Source organism: Pseudophryne corroboree, chromosome 1 (assembly GCF_028390025.1).
Source record: "Pseudophryne corroboree isolate aPseCor3 chromosome 1, aPseCor3.hap2, whole genome shotgun sequence".
Taxonomy (NCBI): Eukaryota; Metazoa; Chordata; class Amphibia; order Anura; family Myobatrachidae; genus Pseudophryne; species Pseudophryne corroboree.
In genome coordinates this window covers 663,221,275-663,235,632 of record NC_086444.1, presented here as the reverse complement: position 1 = coordinate 663,235,632, position 14,358 = coordinate 663,221,275, and the positions used below count along the sequence as shown (strand labels likewise).

At 47.8% G+C, this 14,358-nt stretch overlaps 1 protein-coding gene across 1 annotated transcript in view; it reads left to right on the top strand.

The window, feature by feature from the left end:
- Nucleotides 1–5,405: 5,405 nt before the first annotated feature.
- The window catches only part of SHOC1 (shortage in chiasmata 1), a 642,525-nt gene continuing 633,572 nt past the window's right edge, over nucleotides 5,406–14,358 (top strand). The window contains exon 1 of the mRNA XM_063914688.1: nucleotides 5,406–5,538. The gene's annotated coding sequence lies outside the window, so the exon portion shown is untranslated. The remainder of the gene's footprint in view (nucleotides 5,539–14,358) is intronic.

The following is a 14,358-nucleotide window of genomic DNA, read 5'->3' as shown; positions in this document are numbered from 1 at the left end:
ACGATCAGCTCTGCTCAAGGCATCGTTCAGGTACAAGAAGTTTGCGGATAAGAAGCGTTGAGCAGTTCCTGCTCTCAAGGTGGGTGATCGGGTATGGTTATCCACGAAGAATTTGAGGTTAAGAGTTCCCAGTATGAAGTTTGCACCTCGCTATATCGGTCCTTTCAAGATTGAACAAGTCATCAATCCTGTTGCTTACAGACTCCAGTTGCCTCCCTTCTTAAAAATACCCAGGACATTCCATGTTTCCCTGTTGAAACCGCTGATCTTGAATCGGTTTCATTCCTCACTTCCTCCAACTCCGAAAGTCCAAACTCAACGAGGCGTTGAGTATGAAGTGGCCAAGATCCTGGACTCACGTCACCGTTACGGTCAACTACAATATCTTATTGACTGGAAGGGTTATGGTCCTGAGGAACGTTCATGGACCAATGCTTCTGATGTCCATGCTCCTGCCTTGGTCCGGAGATTCCATTCCAAGTTTCCTCAAAAGCCAAAGAAGTGTCCTGGGGCCACTCCTAAAGGGGGGGGTGCTGTCACGATCCGGGTATCTGGACGCCATTTCTTACCCATCAGATGCCTCCTAAGGCTGGCTCAGCGCTCCAGGACCGGATCCCATCTGTTATCCTAATGTTCACATTCCTGCATCCTCTCCTGTCTCTCTGAGACGCTGTCACAGTAACGCCTTATTACATCTGGCATGGCGTCTCCCGCGGCCTCCGCCGCCGTCCCTGAGCTTCTGCATGCAGAGTGTCAGAGTGGCGATTACGTCAGCCGCGGCCTCCGCTGTGTCCGCGTGGTTGGATGTGCACTTGTCAGCCTGGCGTCTCCTGTCTCCAGTGGCCGGCGCCACCATTACTGTTTTCATTACCACATGGATTACAAACCAAACTTCCCTCCAAGTGTCTGCATGGGCGCAGCCATCTTGGATTCTGTCAGCTGATCATTTCCTCCAATCTGTTGTCAGTATTGATAATCTGCATAATTGCCTAGCCAATCCCTTCCTTGCTGCAGGTATAAATACACTGTGCCTGAGCAAGGAAGGCGTCAGTGCTTTGGTTGTCAAACCTAGTTCCTGTTTGTCTCTCTCCTGTGATTGTCTTCCAGGTTCCAGCTCCTGTCTCAAGACTTCCACCATAGAGACCCGCACTAGCATTCCACCTGCGGTGTAGCCTGACTCTCCAATCCATTGTGGATTCATCTGTTTCCAGCTACAACATTACCTGCTTCCAGCTCAGCTTCCAGCAGAGTACAGCTTCCCTTAAAGGGCCGGTGTCCTTTCTACACTTTACCACTCTCCACCGGTATTATTATTTCTCCGCTCTCAAGTTCTACATTTCAGTTCATATTTCATCGCTCCCAAGTTCATTTATTATTTAACTGGTTCCAGCCAGTATCCACTCCGTGCTAACAACAGTCTGGTTCCAGCCAGTATCCACAGCAGCTGTTTTATCTTCAGCAACCCAGCTTTTCCTGGAACACCAGCTGGCACAATCCTGGGTTATCTCCATTGCTACAGTCGGGCCTGGTAAGGACTTTCCATCTAGAAGATCATAAGAACTATCTCACACTACCAGTGCCCTGTGGCTCCTGCCATCCTGTAGTACCCAGGAACTGTATTTATTCTTTGCTGACTTTTACGTTTTCTTTTACTGCTGCTGTGTTGCGGAGTTGTCATAATAAACATCATTGACTTTTATCCAAGTTGTCGTGGTCACGCCTTCGGGCAGTTATTATTCATGTTACTTACATGTCCAGGGGTCTGATACAACCTGTTACACAAAGGGGGCGACCCGGCACCGGTCTAAAAATAGTTTTTGATTACAGAAAAACCAAATTTGGACAATTTTCAAGTAAAATCTTTAATATAATGTCCAGTTTGGGGGTGCGCCCAGAGCCAGTGACATATGCATAAACAAAAGGGAGAAAGAAGAAGGCTCTTGTGTGGGCGCACTCATTAATGGTAGTTAAATAACTAGAATGAATAACACTAGGTTGATTAGTCAGCAGATAAAACAAAATTTATTTGGAAATATTAGGAATATAATTGCCCCTGGTTGAGGAGATGTGAATGATCCCAGATAAAAATGTTCTGGTCCTGCCTCAGGAAATGAGATGGAGAGGGGTAGAGACACTGCAAGTCATAAACCCTTTCTCACCCGGCCAGTACAGATGATCTGTGTTAATGAGATCAATTAAGTCAATTGATTTTAGATTCTGTCATAATCCTAATGAAGGAATAACAGCTATTATGGCAATGAGTAATAATAGAAACAAATCAAAGGATATACCAGGGTAAAGAAAGAAAAGGATAGGAACAAATGGTGATGCTGCTGTTGGAGTCACATACCACACATCATATGCAATGATTGATGTTCTACAACACTGAGTATTCCCTGTGAGTCTCCACCTCAGGTACTAACTCAGCCCACACTGTTTCGCTTCCAAGATCGGACGAGATCGGGCATTAGCAGTGTGGTTTGATAGTAGAAGGATTTGGTCAGACGTCCAATGAGAGTGCACCTATATAGGGGGGGATAATTAGCTGGGTCTTATAGATACAGTGTGGATCTGCTTTTTGTGTTAGGCAGGAGACATCAAGTCCCACACCGGTGGTATTGTGTCCCTGGATCACAAATGAGAGTCCACGAAAAAGGAAGATATATAGATTTATGAAAAAAACGAAGATATATAGATTTATGAAAAAAACCCTAAAAAGGAAAATGGAGATCAATTAGGCTGTAGTTATTAGGGACGGGTGATAAAAATTACCCGTCCGTATAGATACAAATGGATAAGGAAACACGGATCAAGAAATTTTTTTATATATATGTGTACATTGGTACTGGTGTAAGGAACAGAAAATATGTCAAAGATAATTGTAGATACAAATAAATAGTACTGGTATATGCAATGAAATAATCACTAGTGACATGGGTGTCATTAGAAACACTTTGTGTGAATTGGAGCTGTTATAATCATTAGGATATAGGGAAATAGACATGAAATTCTCATATAACCCATGCAGCAATATGACAACAGGATCTGCAGGAGGAAAGTCAAAGAAGAATGCAGTATTACTTTCCTATAAAATGCAGTTTTTAATCCTGATGCAATAAACTAAGATGCATAAGCCTGGAAAAAGGCATAAATGAAGCCACCCAAAAAGCAGATAAATAGTACTGGTATATGCAATGAAATAATCACTAGTGACATGGGTGTCATTAGAAACACTTTGTGTGAATTGGAGCTGTTATAATCATTAGGATATAGGGAAATAGACATGAAATTCTCATATAACCCATGCAGCAATATGACAACAGGATCTGCAGGAGGAAAGTCAAAGAAGAATGCAGTATTTCTTTCCTATAAAATGCAGTTTTTAATCCTGATGCAATAAACTAAGATGCATAAGCCTGGAAAAAGGCATAAATGAAGCTGCACGGATATAGATACAATTTCTATGACAGCTGGGCAAAAATTAGCCCAAAATGGCAGGATGGAATGATCTGACCTGAGGCTAGGAGTGAATCACTTGCAGTTGGACAAAACAGGACCCATTGGAATGGAAAACATGTTTCACCCCTGTGGGGCTTGCTCACTTCCTGGGTCTGTGTGTGAAAAAGCTAGGAGATTTATACCTCCTGATTAGGACTGTATCCAATGAAAAACGAGGCTGGGTAATTGGTGTGAGTGGATGCTGTGAACAGCTGATATCTGCAGCCAGGGGAAGTGCTGGGACGGAAAGGAAACACTGAGGTCCGCGGCGCCATTTTGGAAGAGGGCAGTTAGCCCTTAGTTGTATGGCCATGGTTCTATAATAATGAAAATATAAATAAAATAAAAATAAAAGAAAGAAGAACAGACCTGGTGTGCAGTGTGCGATAGGTCTGCGACTGGACTGTATATGAAAACGGCGCTACCAGGTGCTGACACCAAGTCACCAAAAATATTCAACACAAATAAATCAATAACATACAAAACAAACCGAACAAAATAAGCCCCATGAGCCAGCACCATGACCAAACAGCGGACCCATCCACGGACTCCCACCAAGGCCAAACAGCTGCAAGTGTTCCAATGCCCCCGAGACACCGCATCCCGCACGGACACACGCACGATAGCCACCAGATCCCAAGTGGAAAGGCAGGGCACTCCACCCAGCGCGGCACCGACGGCGCTGCCCCGCGCAAAAGCGAACGGCGGCCCCCCCTCCACACCGCTGCACGTCCACAGCCGCGGAACGGCCCCCAGACGGGCGAGCGCGAGACGGACCAAGGCCCCAAAGACCACCGCGGGCCCAACCAAACGCCGGAGCCCAATCCCAGAGAAAAGCAATGGATGGAAGACTCCACAGACCCACCGGCCTTGGCGGTGTCCTGGTCATAGACTGCCAGTGAGTCCATGGAATCCCCCATCCACCGCCCCCCTCCAAAACCGGACCCCGACGCCCGACCGGACCCGCAGCGGTCCCCAGAGCCCCGACCCACCCCACGCCCACCCGCCCGGAGACCGATCCGCAACCGCGGTTGCGGATCGGTCTCCGGGCGGGTGGGCGTGGGGTGGGTCGGGGCTCTGGGGACCGCTGCGGGTCCGGTCGGGCGTCGGGGTCCGGTTTTGGAGGGGGGCGGTGGATGGGGGATTCCATGGACTCACTGGCAGTCTATGACCAGGACACCGCCAAGGCCGGTGGGTCTGTGGAGTCTTCCATCCATTGCTTTTCTCTGGGATTGGGCTCCGGCGTTTGGTTGGGCCCGCGGTGGTCTTTGGGGCCTTGGTCCGTCTCGCGCTCGCCCGTCTGGGGGCCGGTCCGCGGCTGTGGACGTGCAGCGGTGTGGAGGGGGGGCCGCCGTTCGCTTTTGCGCGGGGCAGCGCCGTCGGTGCCGCGCTGGGTGGAGTGCCCTGCCTTTCCACTTGGGATCTGGTGGCTATCGTGCGTGTGTCCGTGCGGGATGCGGTGTCTCGGGGGCATTGGAACACTTGCAGCTGTTTGGCCTTGGTGGGAGTCCGTGGATGGGTCCGCTGTTTGGTCATGGTGCTGGCTCATGGGGCTTATTTTGTTCGGTTTGTTTTGTATGTTATTGATTTATTTGTGTTGAATATTTTTGGTGACTTGGTGTCAGCACCTGGTAGCGCCGTTTTCATATACAGTCCAGTCGCAGACCTATCGCACACTGCACACCAGGTCTGTTCTTCTTTCTTTTATTTTTATTTTATTTATATTTTCATTATTATAGAACCATGGCCATACAACTAAGGGCTAACTGCCCTCTTCCAAAATGGCGCCGCGGACCTCAGTGTTTCCTTTCCGTCCCAGCACTTCCCCTGGCTGCAGATATCAGCTGTTCACAGCATCCACTCACACCAATTACCCAGCCTCGTTTTTCATTGGATACAGTCCTAATCAGGAGGTATAAATCTCCTAGCTTTTTCACACACAGACCCAGGAAGTGAGCAAGCCCCACAGGGGTGAAACATGTTTTCCATTCCAATGGGTCCTGTTTTGTCCAACTGCAAGTGATTCACTCCTAGCCTCAGGTCAGATCATTCCATCCTGCCATTTTGGGCTAATTTTTGCCCAGCTGTCATAGAAATTGTATCTATATCCGTGCAGCTTCATTTATGCCTTTTTCCAGGCTTATGCATCTTAGTTTATTGCATCAGGATTAAAAACTGCATTTTATAGGAAAGAAATACTGCATTCTTCTTTGACTTTCCTCCTGCAGATCCTGTTGTCATATTGCTGCATGGGTTATATGAGAATTTCATGTCTATTTCCCTATATCCTAATGATTATAACAGCTCCAATTCACACAAAGTGTTTCTAATGACACCCATGTCACTAGTGATTATTTCATTGCATATACCAGTACTATTTATCTGCTTTTTGTGTGGCTTCATTTATGCCTTTTTCCAGGCTTATGCATCTTAGTTTATTGCATCAGGATTAAAAACTGCATTTTATAGGAAAGTAATACTGCATTCTTCTTTGACTTTCCTCCTGCAGATCCTGTTGTCATATTGCTGCATGGGTTATATGAGAATTTCATGTCTATTTCCCTATATCCTAATGATTATAACAGCTCCAATTCACACAAAGTGTTTCTAATGACACCCATGTCACTAGTGATTATTTCATTGCATATACCAGTACTATTTATTTGTATCTACAATTATCTTTGACATATTTTCTGTTCCTTACACCAGTACCAATGTACACATATATATAAAAAAAATTCTTGATCCGTGTTTCCTTATCCATTTGTATCTATACGGACGGGTAATTTTTATCACCCGTCCCTAATAACTACAGCCTAATTGATCTCCATTTTCCTTTTTAGGGTTTTTTTCATAAATCTATATATCTTCGTTTTTTTCATAAATCTATATATCTTCCTTTTTCGTGGACTCTCATTTGTGATCCAGGGACACAATACCACCGGTGTGGGACTTGATGTCTCCTGCCTAACACAAAAAGCAGATCCACACTGTATCTATAAGACCCAGCTAATTATCCCCCCCTATATAGGTGCACTCTCATTGGACGTCTGACCAAATCCTTCTACTATCAAACCACACTGCTAATGCCCGATCTCGTCCGATCTTGGAAGCGAAACAGTGTGGGCTGAGTTAGTACCTGAGGTGGAGACTCACAGGGAATACTCAGTGTTGTAGAACATCAATCATTGCATATGATGTGTGGTATGTGACTCCAACAGCAGCATCACCATTTGTTCCTATCCTTTTCTTTCTTTACCCTGGTATATCCTTTGATTTGTTTCTATTATTACTCATTGCCATAATAGCTGTTATTCCTTCATTAGGATTATGACAGAATCTAAAATCAATTGACTTAATTGATCTCATTAACACAGATCATCTGTACTGGCCGGGTGAGAAAGGGTTTATGACTTGCAGTGTCTCTACCCCTCTCCATCTCATTTCCTGAGGCAGGACCAGAACATTTTTATCTGGGATCATTCACATCTCCTCAACCAGGGGCAATTATATTCCTAATATTTCCAAATAAATTTTGTTTTATCTGCTGACTAATCAACCTAGTTATTCATTCTAGTTATTTAACTACCATTAATGAGTGCGCCCACACAAGAGCCTTCTTCTTTCTCCCTTTTGTCTGATACAACCTCCCAGGTTCCGGTACATCTCAGCCCCTACAACTGAGGCTGCCTCCCGTCAGCTCAGGCCCTCAGTTGTGACAAGCAGACAGAGAAAGCACCCCTTTCAGATACAGCAGAGAGAGCACCCCTTTCAGATACAGCAGACAGAGAAAGCACCCCTTTCAGATACAGCAGACAGAGAAAGCACCCCTTTCAGATACAGCAGACAGAGAAAGCACCCCTTTCAGATACAGCAGACAGAGGGAGCACCCCTTTCACATACAGCAGACAGAGGGAGCACACCTTTCAGATACAGCAGAGAGAGCACCTCTTTCAGCTACAGCAGACAGAGAAAGCACCCTTTCAGATACAGCAGACAGAGAGCACACCTTTCAGCTACAGCAGACAGAGAGAGCACCTCTTTCAGCTACAGCAGACAGAGAGCACCTCTTTCATATACAGCAGAGAAAGCACCCCTTTCAGATACAGCAGACAGAGAGAGCACCCCTTTCAGATACAGCAGACAGAGAGAGCACCCCTTTCAGATACAGCAGACAGAGAGAGCACCTCTTTCATATACAGCAGAGAAAGCACCCCTTTCAGATACAGCAGACAGAGAGAGCACCCCTTTCAGATACAGCAGACAGAGAGAGCACCTCTTTCATATACAGCAGAGAAAGCACCCCTTTCAGATACAGCAGACAGAGAGAGCACCCCTTTCAGATACAGCAGACAGAGAGAGCACCCCTTTCAGATACAGCAGAGAAAGCACCCCTTTCAGATACAGCAGAGAAAGCACCCCTTTCAGCTCCAGCAGACAGAGAAAGCACCCCTTTCAGATACAGCAGACAGATAAAGCACCCCTTTCAGATACAGCCGAGAAAGCACCCCTTTCAGATACAGCAGATAGAGGGAGCACCCCTTTCAGATACAGCAGACAGAGGGAGCACCCCTTTCAGATACAGCTGACAGAGGGAGCACCCCTTTCAGATACAGCAGACAGAGGGAGCACCCCTTTCAGATACAGCAGACAGAGGGAGCACACCTTTCAGATACAGCACAGATAGCACCTCTTTCAGCTACAGCAGACAGAGAAAGCACCCTTTCAGATACAGCAGACAGAGAGCACCCCTTTCAGCTACAGCAGACAGAGAGAGCACCTCTTTCAGCTACAGCAGACAGAGAGAGCACCCCTTTCAGCTACAGCAGACAGAGAGAGCACCCCTTTCAGCTACAGCAGACAGAGAGAGCACCCCTTTCAGCTCCAGCAGACAGAGAAAGCACCCCTTTCAGATACAGCAGACAGATAAAGCACCCCTTTCAGATACAGCCGAGAAAGCACCCCTTTCAGATACAGCCGACAGAGAGAGCACCTCTTTCAGCTACAGCAGACAGAGAAAGGACCCCTTTCAGATACAGCTGACAGAGGGAGCACCCCTTTCAGATACAGCAGACAGAGGGAGCACCCCTTTCAGATACAGCAGACAGAGGGAGCACACCTTTCAGATACAGCAGAGAGAGCACCTCTTTCAGCTACAGCAGACAGAGAAAGCACCCTTTCAGATACAGCAGACAGAGGGAGCACCCCTTTCAGATACAGCAGACAGAGAGAGCACACCTTTCAGATACAGCAGACAGAGAGAGCACCCCTTTCAGATACAGCAGACAGAGAGAGCACCTCTTTCAGCTACAGCAGACAGAGAAAGGACCCCTTTTTCAGATACAGCAGACAGAGGGAGCACCCCTTTTTCAGATACAGCAGACAGAGAGCACCCCTTTCAGATACAGTAGACAGAGAGAGCCTCCCTTTCAGAAACAGCAGACAGAGAGAGCATCCCTTTCAGATACAGCAGAAAGAGAGAGCACCTCTTTCAGCTACAACAGACAGAGAAAGCACCCCTTTCAGCTCCAGCAGACAGAGAAAGCACCCCTTTCAGATACAGCAGACAGATAAAGCACCCCTTTCAGATACAGCAGACAGAGAGAGCAGCTCTTTCAGATACAGCAGACAGAGAAAGGACCCCTTTCAGATACACCTGACAGAGGGAGCACCCCTTTCAGATACAGCAGACAGAGGGAGCACCCCTTTCAGATACAGCAGACAGAGGGAGCACACCTTTCAGATACAGCAGAGAGAGCACCTCTTTCAGCTACAGCAGACAGAGAAAGCACCCTTTTAGATACAGCAGACAGAGAGAGCACCCCTTTCAGATACAGCAGACAGAGAGAGCATCCCTTTCAGATACAGCAGACAGAGAGAGCACCCCTTTCAGATACAGCAGACAGAGAGAGCACCTCATTCAGCTACAGCAGACAGAGAAAGGACCCCTTTTTCAGATACAGCAGACAGAGAGCACCCCTTTCAGATACAGCAGACAGAGAGAGCACCTCTTTCATATACAGCAGAGAAAGCACCCCTTTCAAATACAGCAGACAGAGAGAGCACCCCTTTCAGATACAGCAGACAGAGAGAGCACCTCTTTCATATACAGCAGAGAAAGCACCCCTTTCAGATACAGCAGAGAGAGCACCCCTTTCAGCTCCAGCAGACAGAGAAAGCACCCCTTTCAGATACAGCAGACAGATAAAGCACCCCTTTCAGATACAGCCAAGAAAGCACCCCTTTCAGATACAGCAGACAGAGAGAGCACCTCTTTCAGATACAGCAGACAGAGAAAGGACCCCTTTCAGATACAGCTGACAGAGGGAGCACCTCTTTCATATACAGCAGAGAAAGCACCCCTTTCAGATACAGCAGACAGAGAGAGCACCTCTTTCATATACAGCAGAGAAAGCACCTCTTTCATATACAGCAGAGAAAGCACCCCTTTCAGCTCCAGCAGACAGAGAAAGCACCCCTTTCAGATACAGCAGACAGATAAAGCACCCCTTTCAGATACAGCCGAGAAAGCACCCCTTTCAGATACAGCCGACAGAGAGAGCACCTCTTTCAGCTACAGCAGACAGAGAAAGGACCCCTTTCAGATACAGCTGACAGAGGGAGCACCCCTTTCAGATACAGCAGACAGAGGGAGCACCCCTTTCAGATACAGCAGACAGAGGGAGCACACCTTTCAGATACAGCAGAGAGAGCACCTCTTTCAGCTACAGCAGACAGAGAAAGCACCCTTTCAGATACAGCAGACAGAGAGCACCCCTTTCAGATACAGCAGACAGAGGGAGCACCCCTTTCAGATACAGCAGACAGAGAGAGCACACCTTTCAGATACAGCAGAGAGAGCACACCTTTCAGATACAGCAGAGAGAGCACCTCTTTCAGCTACAGCAGACAGAGAAAGCACCCTTTCAGATACAGCAGACAGAGGGAGCACCCCTTTCAGATACAGCAGACAGAGAGAGCACACCTTTCAGATACAGCAGACAGAGAGAGCACCCCTTTCAGATACAGCAGACAGAGAGAGCACCTCTTTCAGCTACAGCAGACAGAGAAAGGACCCCTTTTTCAGATACAGCAGACAGAGGGAGCACCCCTTTTTCAGATACAGCAGACAGAGAGAGCCTCCCTTTCAGAAACAGCAGACAGAGAGAGCATCCCTTTCAGATACAGCAGAAAGAGAGAGCACCTCTTTCAGCTACAGCAGACAGAGAAAAGACCCCTTTCAGATACAGCTGACGGAGGGAGCACCCCTTTCAGATACAGCAGACAGAGAGAGCACCTCTTTCATATACAGCAGTGAAAGCACCCCTTTCAGATACAGCAGACAGAGAGAGCACCCCTTTCAGCTCCAGCAGACAGAGAAAGCACCCCTTTCAGATACAGCAGAGAGAGCACCCCTTTCAGATACAGCAGAGAGAGCACCCCTTTCATATACAGCAGAGAGAGCACTCCTTTCAGATACAGCAGAGAAAGCACCCTTTCAGATACAGCAGACAGAGAGCACCCCTTTCAGATACAGCAGACAGAGAGAGCATCCCTTTCAGATACAGCAGACAGAGAGAGCTCCTCTTTCAGCTACAGCAGACAGAGAAAGGACCCCTTTCAGATACAGCAGACAGAGAGAGCACCCCTTTTTCAGATACAGCTGACAGAGGGAGCACCCCTTTCAGATACAGCAGACAGAGAGAGCACCTCTTTCATATACAGCAGAGAAAGCACCCCTTTCAGATACAGCAGAGAGAGAGCACCCCTTTCTGCTCCAGCAGACAGAGAAAGCACCCCTTTCAGATACAGCAGACAGATAAAGCACCCCTTTCAGATACAGCCGAGAAAGCACCCCTTTCAGATACAGCAGACAGAGAGAGCACCTCTTTCAGCTACAGCAGACAGAGAGAGCACCTCTTTCAGCTACAGCAGACAGAGAAAGGACCCCTTTCAGATACAGCAGACAGAGAGAGCACCTCTTTCAGCTACAGCAGACAGAGGGAGCACACCTTTCAGATACAGCAGAGAGAGCACCTCTTTCAGCTACAGCAGACAGAGAAAGGACCCCTTTCAGATACAGCTGACAGAGAAAGCTCCCTTTCAGATACAGCAGACAGAGGGAGCACCCCTTTCAGATACAGCAGACAGAGAGAGCATCCCTTTCAGATACAGCAGACAGAGAGAGCACCTCTTTCAGCTACAGCAGACAGAGAAAGGACCCCTTTCAGATACAGCAGACAGAGAGAGCACCCCTTTTTCAGATACAGCTGACAGAGGGAGCACCCCTTTCAGATACAGCAGAGAGAGCACCTCTTTCAGCTACAGCAGACAGAGAAAGCACCCTTTCAGATACAGCAGACAGAGAGAGCACCCCTTTCAGATACAGCAGACAGAGAGAGCATCCCTTTCAGATACAGCAGACAGAGAGAGCACCCCTTTTTCAGATACAGCTGACAGAGGGAGCACCCCTTTCAGATACAGCAGACAGAGAGAACACCTCTTTCATATACAGCAGAGAAAGCACCCCTTTCAGATACAGCAGACAGAGAGAGCACCCCTTTCAGATACAGCAGACAGAGAGAGCACCTCTTTCACATACAGCAGAGAAAGCACCCCTTTCAGATACAGCAGACAGAGGGAGCACACCTTTCAGATACAGCAGAGAGAGCACCTCTTTCAGCTACAGCAGACAGAGAAAGCACCCTTTCAGATACAGCAGACAGAGAGCACCTCTTTCAGATACAGCAGACAGAGAGAGCACCCCTTTTTCAGATAAAGCTGACAGAGGGAGCACCCCTTTCAGCTCCAGCAGACAGAGAGAGCACCTCTTTCATATACAGCAGAGAGAGCACCCCTTTCAGATACAGCAGAGAGAGCACCCCTTTCAGCTCCAGCAGACAGAGAAAGCACCCCTTTCAGATACAGCAGACAGATAAAGCACCCCTTTCAGATACAGCCGAGAAAGCACCCCTTTCAGATACAGCAGACAGAGAGAGCAGCTCTTTCAGATACAGCAGACAGAGAAAGGACTCCTTTCAGATACAGCAGACAGAGAGAGCACCCCTTTTTCAGATACAGCTGACAGAGGGAGCACCCCTTTCAGATACAGCAGAGAGAGCACCTCTTTCAGCTACAGCAGACAGAGAAAGCACCCTTTCAGATACAGCAGACAGAGAGAGCACCCCTTTCAGATACAGCAGACAGAGAGAGCATCCCTTTCAGATACAGCAGACAGAGAGAGCACCCCTTTTTCAGATACAGCTGACAGAGGGAGCACCCCTTTCAGATACAGCAGACAGAGAGAACACCTCTTTCATATACAGCAGAGAAAGCACCCCTTTCAGATACAGCAGACAGAGAGAGCACCCCTTTCAGATACAGCAGACAGAGAGAGCACCTCTTTCACATACAGCAGAGAAAGCACCCCTTTCAGATACAGCAGACAGAGGGAGCACACCTTTCAGATACAGCAGAGAGAGCACCTCTTTCAGCTACAGCAGACAGAGAAAGCACCCTTTCAGATACAGCAGACAGAGAGCACCTCTTTCAGATACAGCAGACAGAGAGAGCACCCCTTTTTCAGATAAAGCTGACAGAGGGAGCACCCCTTTCAGCTCCAGCAGACAGAGAGAGCACCTCTTTCATATACAGCAGAGAGAGCACCCCTTTCAGATACAGCAGAGAGAGCACCCCTTTCAGCTCCAGCAGACAGAGAAAGCACCCCTTTCAGATACAGCAGACAGATAAAGCACCCCTTTCAGATACAGCCGAGAAAGCACCCCTTTCAGATACAGCAGACAGAGAGAGCAGCTCTTTCAGATACAGCAGACAGAGAAAGGACTCCTTTCAGATACAGCTGACAGAGAAAGGACTCCTTTCAGATACAGCTGACAGAGGGAGCACCCCTTTCAGATACAGCAGACAGAGGGAGCACACCTTTCAGATACAGCAGAGAGAGCACCCCTTTCAGATACAGCAGACAGAGAGCACCCCTTTCAGATACAGCAGACAGAGAGAGCACCCCTTTCAGATACAGCAGACAGAGAGAGCACCCCTTTCAGATACAGCAGACAGAGAGAGCATCCCTTTCAGATACAGCAGACAGAGAGAGCACCCCTTTCAGATACAGCAGACAGAGAGAGCACCTCTTTCAGCTACAGCAGACAGAGAAAGGACCCCTTTTTCAGATACAGCAGACAGAGGGAGCACCCCTTTTTCAGATACAGCAGACAGAGAGCACCCCTTTCAGATACAGCAGACAGAGAGAGCACCTCTTTCATATACAGCAGAGAAAGCACCCCTTTCAGATACAGCAGACAGAGAGAGCACCCCTTTCAGATACAGCAGACAGAGAGAGCACCTCTTTCATATACAGCAGAGAAAGCACCCCTTTCAGATACAGCAGAGAGAGCACCCCTTTCAGATCCAGCAGACAGAGAAAGCTCCCCTTTCAGATACAGCAGACAGATAAAGCACCCCTTTCAGATACAGCAGACAGAGAGAGCACCTCTTTCAGCTACATCAGACAGAGAAAGGACCCCTTTCAGATACAGCTGACAGAGGGAGCACCCCTTTCAGATACAGCAGACAGAGGGAGCACCCCTTTCAGATACAGCAGACAGAGGGAGCACACCTTTCAGATACAGCAGAGAGAGCACCTCTTTCAGCTACAGCAGACAGAGAAAGCACCCTTTCAGATACAGCAGACAGAGAGCACCCCTTTCAGATACAGCAGACAGAGAGAGCATCCCTTTCAGATACAGCAGACAGAGAGAGCACCTCTTTCAGCTACAGCAGACAGAGAGAGCACCCCTTTCAGCTACAGCAGACAGAGAGAGCACCTCTTTCATATACAGC